The sequence below is a fragment of the Lithobates pipiens genome, unplaced genomic scaffold, assembly GCF_037356315.1.
Source record: "Lithobates pipiens isolate NorthernLeopardFrog02 unplaced genomic scaffold, aLitPip1_a1.2 Scaffold_13, whole genome shotgun sequence".
Classification (NCBI taxonomy): Eukaryota; Metazoa; Chordata; class Amphibia; order Anura; family Ranidae; genus Lithobates; species Lithobates pipiens.
In genome coordinates, this window is record NW_027507718.1 from 178,587,377 (window position 1) to 178,600,492 (window position 13,116).

Below are 13,116 nucleotides of genomic sequence, written 5' to 3' on the forward strand. Positions count from 1 at the left end.
AAATAATCTCACCGAGCTCACCCAAGAAGGGGAAATTCGGGCGATCCTTCTTAAGGTGTTAAAGTACTTCCTCTGTTTAGAGGGTGCTTCAACTGGCTCTTCCCATTTTAGAGCATCCTTGACTGCTCTGACTAGCTGCGGGACAAGAGAAAAATCAAAACCTGCAGTTGATTCATCAATCTCACTGTCCGAAGACTCACTTGGAGAGACACTGTGTCTGGAGGGACCTGGAATTACAGGGTCTGCATCTACATCGACAGGAGCTGTAACAGAAGGAGGGTTAAACATCCGATCAGACTCTGCTTTGTTCAGAGATTCTTGAACCACCTTCCTGACCAATGCTTCCACTTGCTGGTCTCCGGCTCCCCTTTCCTTCATAGCTCTGGAATAACAAGACTCACAGAGAGATTTACCCTCTGGAACGTGAGATTTACAACCCCAGCAGGCTTTCTCTGAGCGGCTGGAACGGTGGGTTGAATGACGACCAGATCCAGATCTTGATCTATGGTGTCTGGAGGGTGATCTAGAGCTCTAGAACTTGACATAGACTGACGATGATGTAACCTAGACTGGTCAGTATCTTTGCGTGCCGACAAATAACGTTCAGACCTAGAAGGGCTAAATAGAGAAGAAAAGACTACAGCAAGAAAAACCAAAAGTAATTACCCAAAACAAACCCAGCAGAAGGAAATAATATTCCTACCTGCAGCGTAAGGGTTGGCCACTGGGGGGCGATGATACGTCCATAATGAGAAAGTCTGTATGCTGGAGAGATTCGAAAACACCATAAGCATCTGACAGGAATCAAATAGTAGAGCTTACTGGCGAACAGAACATACCTCCAAGCAAGACACACAGCACACCGGGAAGCTGCCTTTCTCTCGCAGAGCGATCCCAACCATAGCTGTATCTGACAGCTATTTAAATGTTGGCGCTGATGGTGACGTCACCACGCCCCCAGGCGTCGGTCAGCGGAGTTCACGCGCATGCGCGATCACCGCTGTGTTCTGAAAACTGCGCACGTTCGGACCAAGCCTCGATCCGAACGAGGCACGCGCCTGCGCAGAACGAATGGAAGAGTCAGCGGATTGGAACGCAAATGCGCTCCAGCCGCCATACGTACCAGGAAATGGAAAGAAGGAGATGACAAACAACACACACAAACAGGCTGCCATAATGATAATGATTAAAATCAATACGATACCGCCACGGCACGATCCCGATCTATCCTGACTGGGGGTACTCCACCCACTGCATGAACGGGACATCAAAATAGAGGCCTCCTGCTAATAGCAAAGGTTGTATGGCCAAATTGCCGCTTGCCTGCCCATGGCAGGTTAGTAAGCTCTTCATGGCATCGCATATATTGCCCGTCTCCACCCGGCTAATAGCTGGGACTGCTGGAATCCATAATCACCCTCAGGATCTTTGTGCAAACAGGACTGGACCGGAACTCTTCATAAGGTAAGCAAACACCTTGGTCCTAGGAGGAGGACAAAAAAGGAACACAGTCTCTGTTCAGAAGCAAAGATTTATGGGAGTGGGGTCCTATGAGGTATGAGAGGCGGGATTAACCCATACGTAGGCTGCCATGGAGTCTGTCAGGAAAGTTCTTTATTACAGGATTAGCTATGAGACCTTGCATGGTCTCCTCCTGCCCTTGGCACTTCACTGCTGTGGTTGCTTATACTTACTGGCAAATAAGTGGGTGTAAAGGGTTGTAATAATAGGCTGAATAATCTTTAGACTCACCTGCTTGTATTTTCAGTTGTTTGATTAGGTTAAAAAAGCTTATAGTAGATGCTACTCTCAGATTGGTTTGATAGACTCAGGGCTTTATAATTCTCCAGTCCTTGTTATCATAGAATGGTTTTCATATGGTGCCCATTAACATAGGAGGGGGTGGTTGTACAGGCATATTCTGGTGACTTTCTAGTACCTGCCACACCTGAGTGCTCTATAAATAGGAATTTGCCTTAGATACTATTCTCATTGGTGTAACCAGACATGTTCTATAGACATACTCGGGAAACCAAAAAAACAATAAAACTAAAACTTGTACAAACATGACAAAACAATATATAGAATGCCAAAGTGTGAAAGTGTCCTTTAGCATAGTCAACATAAATATTACTTAGTTACTATAGTATATAGTTTATATATATATATATATATATAGTTTATAAAGTTGCATACATTTACATCCTTCTATTCCCACTGTGAAAGCTGTGTCCAACTGAGGCCACTGCCTCCCACCTAAATTGTCCCGCACAGACATCTCGTGTCTCCCGGAGGGACTATTTAAGGGGGAGGAGGCAGCCATGGTCAGACACTGCTGTGACAGCAGGAATAGAGGGATTGGTGTCCCCTGGACTTTAGGTAATCACCTTTCTTGGATTGGAATTTTTTTTTTCCCCCCACAATGCCTGCAGATGGCAGACACATGATATGTGCTTGTTGGGGATGGACTGGATGGAGTTTATATAGCAACTGGTGGAGGATTAGTATGGGTTCACCAAGTTTCTATATGCGCATAGACACTTGGGTTCTTTTGGTGGATCCTACAAATGGGGCGGGGGGTTTTTGCTTTGTATGGTTGGTTTGATATTTGGGATCTAAGGGAGTGGTGTTATTATGTATGAGTAAGGAATAGGAAATGTGTTAGTTAATATATAATGGATAGGTTATGATATGGGGTATTAGCTGTGGTGGAATGTGTGGAGTTGTGTAAGTGTGTGGGGTTTAGTGTTGTGCGGTTGTAGCGACAGGCAGGATATTAGGGGAATTAGTAGCTGGACACTGGATGTTATTGGGATGTTAGTTTTCTAGTGGGTTTTGTGAGCTGTGTTTGTGGTTGTGTCAAGTATAGAGAGAAGTGTATGTTGTGACAGTTCTGTATGTGGTGGTTGGGTTGGTATGCCTAGTTTTGTGTTTTGTGTTGTAGGGCCATGCTTGTTTTGGGTATGTTATATGTCTATGGTTGGGCTTGGCTTTGAATGGTAGTAAAGGGTTGGTGAGCATGGTAAAAGGGTGTGAGTTTAGACTATGAGTGTTGGTCACCTGGAATATTGTGGGTATGATGTACAATATTTGTCCTGCAGGATAGTTGGGTGGAGTCCATCTGGTGCACAGCCTTATATTTGGATATACATTCATATGCTTGTTTGGTATGCTGCATATTTGGGCTTTCACCCAGCTGCGGGCAATGTAGAGCTGAGCTATATCTGGTTATTTTTTGAACTGTTGCGGTGAATCGGCTTGGGACCGCCATTGTTCCCCTGTGGGTGGTCCAATGGCTGTTTGTCCGCCCCCTAGTGTGTTAGCCGGGGGCCAGGTGATCTACAAATGTGGCTTCTCCTTACTGTTGGAACTGCAGAAAACAAAAACACACCTAAATGTGTATACTGTTGGTGAGCATCTCTGTTTCCAATGTACTATAAGATCAGATACCTATTTTTATACCTTGCGAATATTGAATACTACATTGTTGGAATGATGATTTTCCAGATATACACAGACAGAGGCGGCTCTAGGTTTCGTGAGGCCTTAGGCAAAACGTAGACATGAGGCCCTCTCACGCCTATAATTGGAAAAATAATTCAACCGATAAAAATGAATACTACATTGCAATGTACAGTGTACAACTAACTGATAGCAATCCATCCATGACCAGTCCTCAAAGATTCTAGCATGTTATTGGATCATATCACACCAGTGAGCGCATCCAGATGGCCCACCCCCCTTTCGCAGGCTGTGCTTGGCTCTCCCCTGGGAGTGTCTTGTCAGCAGATTGCCATTTGTGAGCGGCACATAGAGATAACTTTGACAGCATGAGGTGGCAGCATCATCCTTCTTCCCGATATTGGGCTCTCTCCTCCAGTGGCATAGCATGGGTTGTCAGTGTTTGGGGCAAGGCAAGTAATTGGAGCTCCCTAACCGTGGACTTATAGCTTCGGTCTGGTCACATGATCCACTGTGTCAATCAGTATTGGCTGCAGGGGAGAGGAGAGAGCACTTGACAATCACTGGTAAAGCCTGGAGAAGTGACATCACCCACAGGTTCCCATGTCCCATCTGTTGTTGGTGGTTGTATGGTCACATACCTCTGAACCCCTAAACCATAGGTGCTCCATTATGCAAATCTTGACCAGCCACTGTTGAACGCTTGGGCCTGCACTCCACCTTACTGGTAAAGGAGGCCATCCATCAAAGTTATAAGCCAATAACAACCATTGGAGCCTTACCACTTCCTCTGGCTGGTCTAGATCTGTATATGATAGAGTTCTTGGGGAGTCAGGTCTTCTGAATTTTCCACCAGGTAGATAAGAGGAATGCAGCACCTATAGGGCCTTTTTCATGCCCTGAGATAGTTTGGAAGTCTTAAAGAGTAAGTTCACCATTTCACACAAAATTACATGCTGAACTAACTCCAAGTGTCCTGGCCACCCCTCTAGACCTCGCTGTTCATAGTGTCCATGAGGCCCCATGCTTCTGGTGTAGAGGTCCATGGTCTTTACACAATACATGATCCTGGAGGAGGAGGGAGAGGGGGGAGAGGACAGAGAAAGGGGAGTAGAGGGGAAGGGGAAAGAGGACAGAGGGAGGGGAGGGAGAGAGGTCAGAGAAAGGGAGGAGGAGAGAGGGCAGAAAGGGGGAGAGAGGACGGGGATAAACAGAGAGAGCAAGGGGAGGGAGAGAGGACAGAGAAAGGGAGGGGGAAGAGGACAGAGAGTAGACAGAGGGGGGAGAGGAGAGAAGGAGGGAGGAGAAAAGACAGGGGGGCAGAGAGGGGGAGGGGAGGGAAAGAGAGAGGGTGGGGGAGAGAAGATAGAGAGGGGGGAGGTGAGAGTGAACAGAGGGAGGGGGAGAGGATAAAGAAAGTGGGGAGAGGAAAGAGTAGACAGAGGAAGGGGGTTAGAGAGAGGGTGGGGGGGATCAGAGCGGACAGATAGATGTGGGAGAGGATAGAGCGGGAGGAAGGAGATGAGAGAGGATACTGAGGGGGGAGGATATAGAGAGTGGGCAGAGGAAGGTGGGGTAGAGAGGGGGTGTGGGGGAGATCAGAGTGGACAGAAGGAGGTGGGAGAGGAGAGAGAGAGAGGGGAGGAGAGAGAGAGAGAGAGAGAGAGGGGGATAGAGGGAGGGAAGGGAGAGAGGATAGAGGGAGGGAGGGAAGGGAGAGAGGATAGAGGGAGGGAGGGAAGGGAGAGAGGATAGAGGGAGGGAGGGAGGGGAGAGAGGATAGAGGGAGGGAGGGAAGGGAGAGAGGATGGAGGGAGGGAAGGGAGAGAGGATGGAGGGAGGGAAGGGAGAGAGGATAGAGGGAGGGAAGGGAGAGAGGATAGAGGGAGGGAAGGGAGAGAGGATAGAGGGAGGGAGGGAAGGGAGAGAGGATAGAGGGAGGGAGGGAAGGGAGAGAGGATAGCGGGAGGGAAGGGAGAGAGGATAGCGGGAGCGAGGGGAGAGGGGAGAGAGGATAGAGGGAGGGAGGGAGGGAGGGAGGGAGGGGAGAGAGGATAGAGGGAGGGAGGGGAGAGAGGATAGAGGGAGGGAGGGGAGAGAGGATAGAGGGAGGGAGGGGAGAGAGAAGATCGTAGACAGAGAGAGGGGAGAGAGAAGATCGTAGACAGAGAGAGGGGAGAGAGAAGATCGTAGACAGCGGGAGGGGGGAGATGATAGAGAGGGAGAAGGAAGGGTAGGGGGAGGGGAGGATAACGTTGACAGAGGGAGGGGGGAGAGGATAGAGAGAGGGAGGGGGAGAGGATAGAGAGAGGGAGGGGGAAGAGGATAGAGAGAGGGAGGGGGGAGAGGATAGAGAGAGGGAGGGGGGAGAGGATAGAGAGAGGAAGGAGAGAGAGGGAGGGGGGATAGGATAGAGAGAGGAAGGAGAGAGGGAGGATAGAGAAAGGGAGGGGGAGAGGATAAAGGGAGGGGGAGAGGATAGAGAGAGGGAGGAGAGAAAGGGAGGGGGAGAGGATAGAGAGAGGGAGGAGAGAAAGGAGGGAGGGGGAGAGGATAGAGAGAGGGAGGAGAGAAAGGGAGGGGGAGAGGATAAAGGGAGGGGGAGAGGATAGAGAGAGGGAGGAGAGAAAGGGAGGGGGAGAGGATAGAGAGAGGGAGGAGAGAAAGGGAGGGGGAGAGGATAGAGAGAGGGAGGAGAGAAAGGGAGGGGGAGAGGATAGAGAGAGGTAGGAGAGAAAGGGAAGGGGAGAGGATAAAGGGAGGGGGAGAGGAGAGGGGAGAGGATAAAGGGAGGGGGAGAGGATAGAGAGAGGGAGGAAAGAAAGGGAGGGGGAGAGGATAGAGAGAGGGAGGAGAGAAAGGGAGGGGGAGAGAGAGGGGGGAGAGGATGGAGGGAGGGGGAGAGAGAGGAGAGAGGGGGGAGAGGATAGAGGGAGGGGGAGAGGATAGAGGGAGGGGGAAGAGGATAGAGGGAGGGGAAAGAGAATAGAGGGAGGAGAGAGAAGGAGGGGGAGAGGATAGAGAGAGGGGGAGAGGATAGAGAGAGGGAGGAGAGAGAGAGGGGGAGGGGATAGAGAAGAGGGAGGAGAGAGGAGGGGGAGAGGATAGAGAGAGGGAGGAGAGAGAGAGAGAGAGAGGGGGGGAGGGGATAGAGAAGAGGGAGGAGAGAGAGAGAAGGAGGGGGAGAGGATAGAGAGAGGGAGGAGAGAGAGAAGGAGGGGGAGAGGATAGAGAGGAGGGAAGAGAGAGAGAGAGAGAGAGGAAGGGGGTAGAGGAGAGAGAGGGAAGGGGGAGAGAAGAGTGTAGACAGAGGGAGGGGGAGATGATGGAGAGGGAGAAGGAGAGGATAGGGGGAGGGGAGGATGGCATTGACAGAGGGAAGGGATAGAGGATAGAGAGAGGGAGGAGAGAGAGGGAGAAGGAGAGGATAGGAGGAGGGGGATAGCGTTGACAGAGGGAGGAGAGAGAGAAGGAGGGGGGAGTGTAGTGTGTTGGCATCTGTAGGAGTTAGTGGGTGTTCTCTGTGTACCTTCAACACAGTATACACCGTTCATTATCGGCCGATTTTGCGTTCTTGCTCTTCTGTAATTGAGGTAGAGAGAGGGAGGGGGAGATGATATAGAGAGGGAGGGGAGAGAGAGAGAGAGAAAGAGGGGGAGAGGATAGAGAGAGGGAGGGGAGAGGATAGAGAGGGGGAGGAGGGGGAGAGGATAGAGAGAGAGGAGGGGGGAGGATAGAGAGAGAGGAGGGGGGAGAGGATAGAGAGGAGGAGGGGGGAGAGGATAGAGAGGAGGAGGGGGGAGAGGATAGAGAGGAGGAGGGGGGAGAGGATAGAGAGAGGGAGGAGAGAGAAGGAGGGGGAGAGGATAGAGAGAGGGAGGAGAGAGGAGGGGGAGATGATAGAGAGAGAGGAGGGGGAGAGGATAGAGAGAGAGGAGGGGGAGAGGAGAGGAGGGGGGAGGATAGAGAGGAGAGAGAGGAGGAGGGGGGAGAGGATAGAGAGGAGAGAGAGGAGGAGGGGGGAGAGGATAGAGAGAGGGAGGAGAGAGAGGAGGGGGAGAGGATTAAGAGAGTGAGGAGAGAGAGAAGGAGGGGGAGAGAATATAGAGAGTGAGGAGAGAGAGAAGGAGGGGGAAAGAATATAGAGAGTGAGGAGAGAGAGAAGGAGGGGGAGAGAATAGAGAGAGAGAGGGAGGATAGAGAGGGAGGAGGATAGCCTGGGCAGTAGGAGGGGGGAGATGAGAGAGTGGACAGAAGGATGTAGGTAGAGAGGATGGGGCAAGTAAGGAGAGAAGAGAAAGAAAGGGGGTGAAGAAAATAATGGGGGGATGGAAGGGGGAGATAGGGTTAGAGGGCAGAGGGAGGGGGCAGAGGAGGGGTAGAAGGAGGAGGGGGGCTGACATGTGGTAATTGGGATATGTGGAAACAGTGTATATATCAGGGTGTTCAGGGCTCATACTCACTTCTCAGTCCTCACACTGCAAAGCCATCCAGACACGTTATACTGAGAGTGGGACTGATACACTATGCTTCCCCCTCCAGCCTCAGACTAAGTTAGTTGCTCCACAGTCATGCTGGACATTGTAGTCCCACTCCCACAGACTCCCCTCCACAATGGGGCACACCTATTCCGCCCAGCCTCTGCCTCTATCACACACAGCTGAGCCCTCCACTCACCGGTCCGAGCATGTAACTCTTCCAAGGCTGCTCCTGAGTCCTGCTACACCCGTCCTGTTCTCCTAGTGGTACATCCCTCACTGCCCCTTGCAAGTAATGGGCATAAGACGGCTGTTGCTTTAATGACATAGCAGAGCTTTTGCAACTGTGGTTTGCCAGTTTGTCCAATGAGGTTTTTGACTCTAGCTGAGCTCCCAGCCAGCACCTTCACTGTGACTGTGGATGTTCAGATGTATCAGACTGGTCAAAGTAAATTTACAGCGTGCATATACCTATAAGACAGTCACACAAGCACTCAATGTGATATGTGAAGCTGAGATGACTCCGCTTGACAGGAGACTTTATCAGATAATGGGGCAGCCCACTGCAGCGATCTCACATGTTCAGTGCTGTCAGTAATGTTGTTGTTGCGGCTCCCGTGGTTGGCTGGAACATCGGACCCAGGGACAACGCAGGTTCACCGGCTGCCCATGCTACTCCAGTGCTCTCCCTCCTCCAGTAGGCAAATTAGGCGGACTGCGAGGCCCCTTTAAGCGCGAGGCCTCAGGCGACCGCCTAATTTGCCTAATTAAAGAGCCGCCTCTGTACACAGATGTTCCCTGAGGAAGCAGATATACTCTGTGAAATACACTGGAACAGAATATATGGAATTATATATATATCAACATTGCCAAGCTGATCTAAATGATTGATGTTTTATCATTGTTGGAATGTTTTTAAACAGATATTTATATGATCATTTTGAACAAACAACTGTTTTTATCTTTTGTTTAATAAAGCTGCATTTTTTTTTACATAATAGGGGGTATGTTACCTCACTGACAACTCCACAGCTATTAAAGTTCCACATACTATAGTGGAAGGTCTGTCCCCCTCAAGCTCTTATTCTTCCAATAGGTACATAGTTTATAGGGTTGTAAAAATACACAGGTCCCTCCATTTTAAGCTATGGGTGTATGATTTTTATTCTGAAACAGTTCACATAGCCTTGTATATTTTGCTTCCTGAGGAAAACATCTCTCAGCTAGTACTGCTTCCAGGGGCGAGGGAGTTTCATGTTTTTACTGCTCTAACAGTAAAGAGTCCACTCTCCAATCTAAGTAAAGAGTCCACACTCAAATCATGGCTGTGTGTCATCTTCAAGGACCTTCAAGTTAACAGTTTATTATAATTACTGTGGTCATTTTTGATATATTTGTACACTGTAATAGTCCCCTCTTAACCACTTGCCACCCCCCCACCCTCAAATGATGGAGGAGTGGTGCAGCTTTCGTTCTGGGAGGATGTCATATGGCATCGCCCCAGAACGCCTGCTCTCACGTGCCCGCGGGAGCGGGCAGCATGATTATCAGTATCCTAACTACAGTAAAGCCCAGTGCCACCAATCAATGCCCGTCAGTGCCTGGTCATCAGTGCTGCTGATCAATGCTCATCAGCACCTCCCATCAGTGCCACTCATCAGTGCTGCCCATTAGTTCCCACCAGTGCTGCCTATCAGTGCCTCTCTTTTTTGGATAATTGCCTGCGGTCAATTAAGACAATCAATGGGTGGAGCCTGTGATCTTTAGAGCTACTATTTTTTTCAAACTTTCATGTCTGTAATGTGGTTATGATGAATGCCTTATAGGCTGAAATGCGTAAACTGACTTAATGTGCATTTGTTCACTGTGGCTATTCAATAAAATTAAGAAATTTTAAGAGCAACAACCAGAGTGCGGATCATTTTTTTTACAGTGACGATTAGTGCCATCTATCAGTGCCCACCAGCGCTATCCATCAGTGCTAATTAGTGTCCCCTATCAGTGCCCATAAATGCCACATATTAGTGCCTCCTCATCAGTGCCACCTAATCAGGGCCCATAAATCCCACCTTATCAGTGTCCATAAGTGCCACCTCATCAGTGCCCATCAATGCAGCCTATCAGTGACCATCAGTGCAGCCTCATCAGCACACATCAGTGAAGGAGAAAAATTACTTATTTACAAAATTGACTGACAGAAACTAAGAAAACCTTTTTTTTAATGTAGAAAAAAAAAAAACAAGCAGTGAATGAATGCCACCAAAAGAAAGCTCTATTTGTGTGAAGAAAATTATTAAAAATTCATTTGGGTACATTGATGCATGATCGTGCAATTGTCATTAAAAGTACGTCGGCACTGAAAGCTGAAAAATGGCCTGGGCAGGAAGGGGATGAAAGTGCCCTGTATTGAAGTGGTTAACCACTTCCGGACTGCCCGCCGTCGTTTTACATCGCTACTTTGAAGAGGAATATCATTGTTATGGCAGCATCTTCTTCTTCAGCGGGCGGTCTGCTTCAAGATAAAAGTGTTCTCTGTGGCAGATTCGGTGCAAGATCACTTTTATCAGTGGTGGGAGAAGGGGCCCTCCTCCCGCCACTCTCCGGGGCCCTCCACGGCTTGCCGGAGCCACCGGCTCCCTAGCTTGGCATGGAGACGAGTGAAGGGAAGATGGCCCCCCACCCATTTCCATATCACTGCAGGGCGGAAGCGACGTCAAAAAGTCACTTCCGCCCATAGCTCTTAAAGGGACCTTTTTGTTTTTCAAATGACATTTAATTTTTTTTATTACATTTTAGTGTAAATATGAGATCTGAGGTCTTTTTGACCCCAGATCTCATATTTAAGAGGTCCTGTCATGCTTTTTTTCCTATTACAAGGGATGTTTACATTCCTTGTAATAGGAATAAAAGTGACACAATTTTATTTTTAAAAGAACAGTGTAAAAATTTTAAATAAAAGATAAAAGCAATAATTCTAGCCCTAGACCTCCTATGTAACTCAAAACATGCAACCTGTAGAATTTTAAACGTCGCCTACAGAGATTTTCTAAGGGTAAAGGTTTGTCGCCATTCCATGAGCGGGCGCAGCTTTGAAGCGTAACATGTTGGGTATCAATTTACTCGGCATAACAACATCTTTCACAATATAAAAACAAATTGGGCTAACTTTACTACTGTTTTATATTTTTATTCAAAAAAGTTAATTCTTTAAAAAAAAAAAGTGCGCTTGTCAGACCACTGCACAAATATGGTGTGATAAAAAGTATTGCAACGACTGTCATTTTATTCTCTACGATGTTAGAAAAAAATATATAATGTTTGGGGGTTCTATGTAATCTATAAAAAAAAATGTTTTTAACTTGTAAACACCAAATCTCAGAAAGAGGTTCAGTCCCTAAGGGGTTAAAGTGGTTGTAAACCCTCACATGTAGCCAGTGAAGCTACTAGCATCAGGTTCTACACAGAGATGAAACAAATCCTCCTACATAAGTTGTAGATGTGAATCTGCAGCCATCCCTTCTGTAGATCATTCTGAAAACACACCAAAGAAAGAATCTCTCTTTAGTTCTAGCAGCAGGGGGCAGGGATCTGAAGTCTACAAACAGCCGGCAGCTTTGTGCCCTGATTGGAGGGAAGGGTAAACATCCCCCTTTAAACCGTATGGGGAACAACCACAGCAGTGGATAACAGTCACAAACTGTGCTGCAGCACCCTCCCCATCACCATTTTAACTCTTGGTGTCGGGAAAAACTGCCAGAAGTGACTAATGCTAATAACAGAGGAACCGGGTAGCAACAAGAAATTACACTCAGTACTTTAGAGAGAGATAAGTACACAGTATAAAAGGATGTGTTTTTTTTTCATAGTTCATGTCTGAGGTTTACAACCACTTTAAGCACTTCTCCAGAGTGAATAACTAATATATGTAATAGCTGAAGTCCTCTGCCCCCCTTATTAATTTTGTTGTTTGTTTCAGTACTTCTAATTCCTGAGGTTTGGTGACCGAAACTGACCTTCATATTTAAGATGAGTCCAAACCAGCATTTTGTAAAGAGGTAAAATTATTGATCTATATCTTGAATGAATGTCTTGTTTAATGCATTGATAGCTTTGTTAGCTGTGGCTTGGCATTGCATGCTTCTGCTAAGTCTGTGATCTACAAGGACCCCTTTTCCATCATTTATTTTCACAGGAGACACTTTTCTAATGTGCATCTTGCATTTGTATTTTTGGCACCCTGGTGCTGTAGGTTTACATTTTTCAAAATGAAATCTCATCTGCCATGTAGCTTCCCAACCCCCTAATATATTGAGGTCTTCCTGTAGTGTTGCTACATTCTGTGTCAAATATATTTCCCTGCATAATTTGGTATCATCGGCAAACACTGAAATTGAGTTTTCAATTCCAACCCCAATATCACTAATGTCCAAATTAAACGGTATCGGCCCCAAGAGAATAATTTATCCCTACTGTCTGGATTTGTTGATGTAACCAGTTTCCTATCCGTGTACCTACACTTTCTTCAACTCTAGCAGACATTATTTTAGATATTAAATGTTTATGAGATACAGTATCTAATGTTTTAGCAAAATCTAGGTAAACTATATCCACTGGGCTTCCACCATCCTTTTTCTCACTTACTTCCTCATAAAAAGATAACAGGTTTGTCTGACAAGATTTTTTATTTTCATTAATCCATGCTGGATGGCACATATGATGCCTTTATAGCAGGCAAATGTCTGTATAGGGTCCCTTACCATTTCTTGAAATGCCTTATTCACTATTAATCTTATATACACATACAGTGAGTGTGCATCCACAAATAAAAGTCCACAAATATCAAGTGAAAACATCAGAAAAAAAAATAATAATTCCAGGGTCAAGTGAAAAGATTCAACTATCCACAGACTCCGTGAATGTGAATGAATATGTGTGAATGGATATCTTGAAGAGATGACCAAGACACTTGTGCTGTTCACCACAAATAGGGTTGGCCTCTTACTAAATAGGACAGATCCCCACCACAGAGATCAGCCAGGCATGTAATTAACAGACTCTCAGACATTCAATAATGGCAATAGTAGGACACAAGCTTCCAGTTTCAGTGATTCCATGGATCAGCATGTCAGATCAGGCTGCACCTGCACTCATGGAAAAAGAACAGAGGCCACATGTA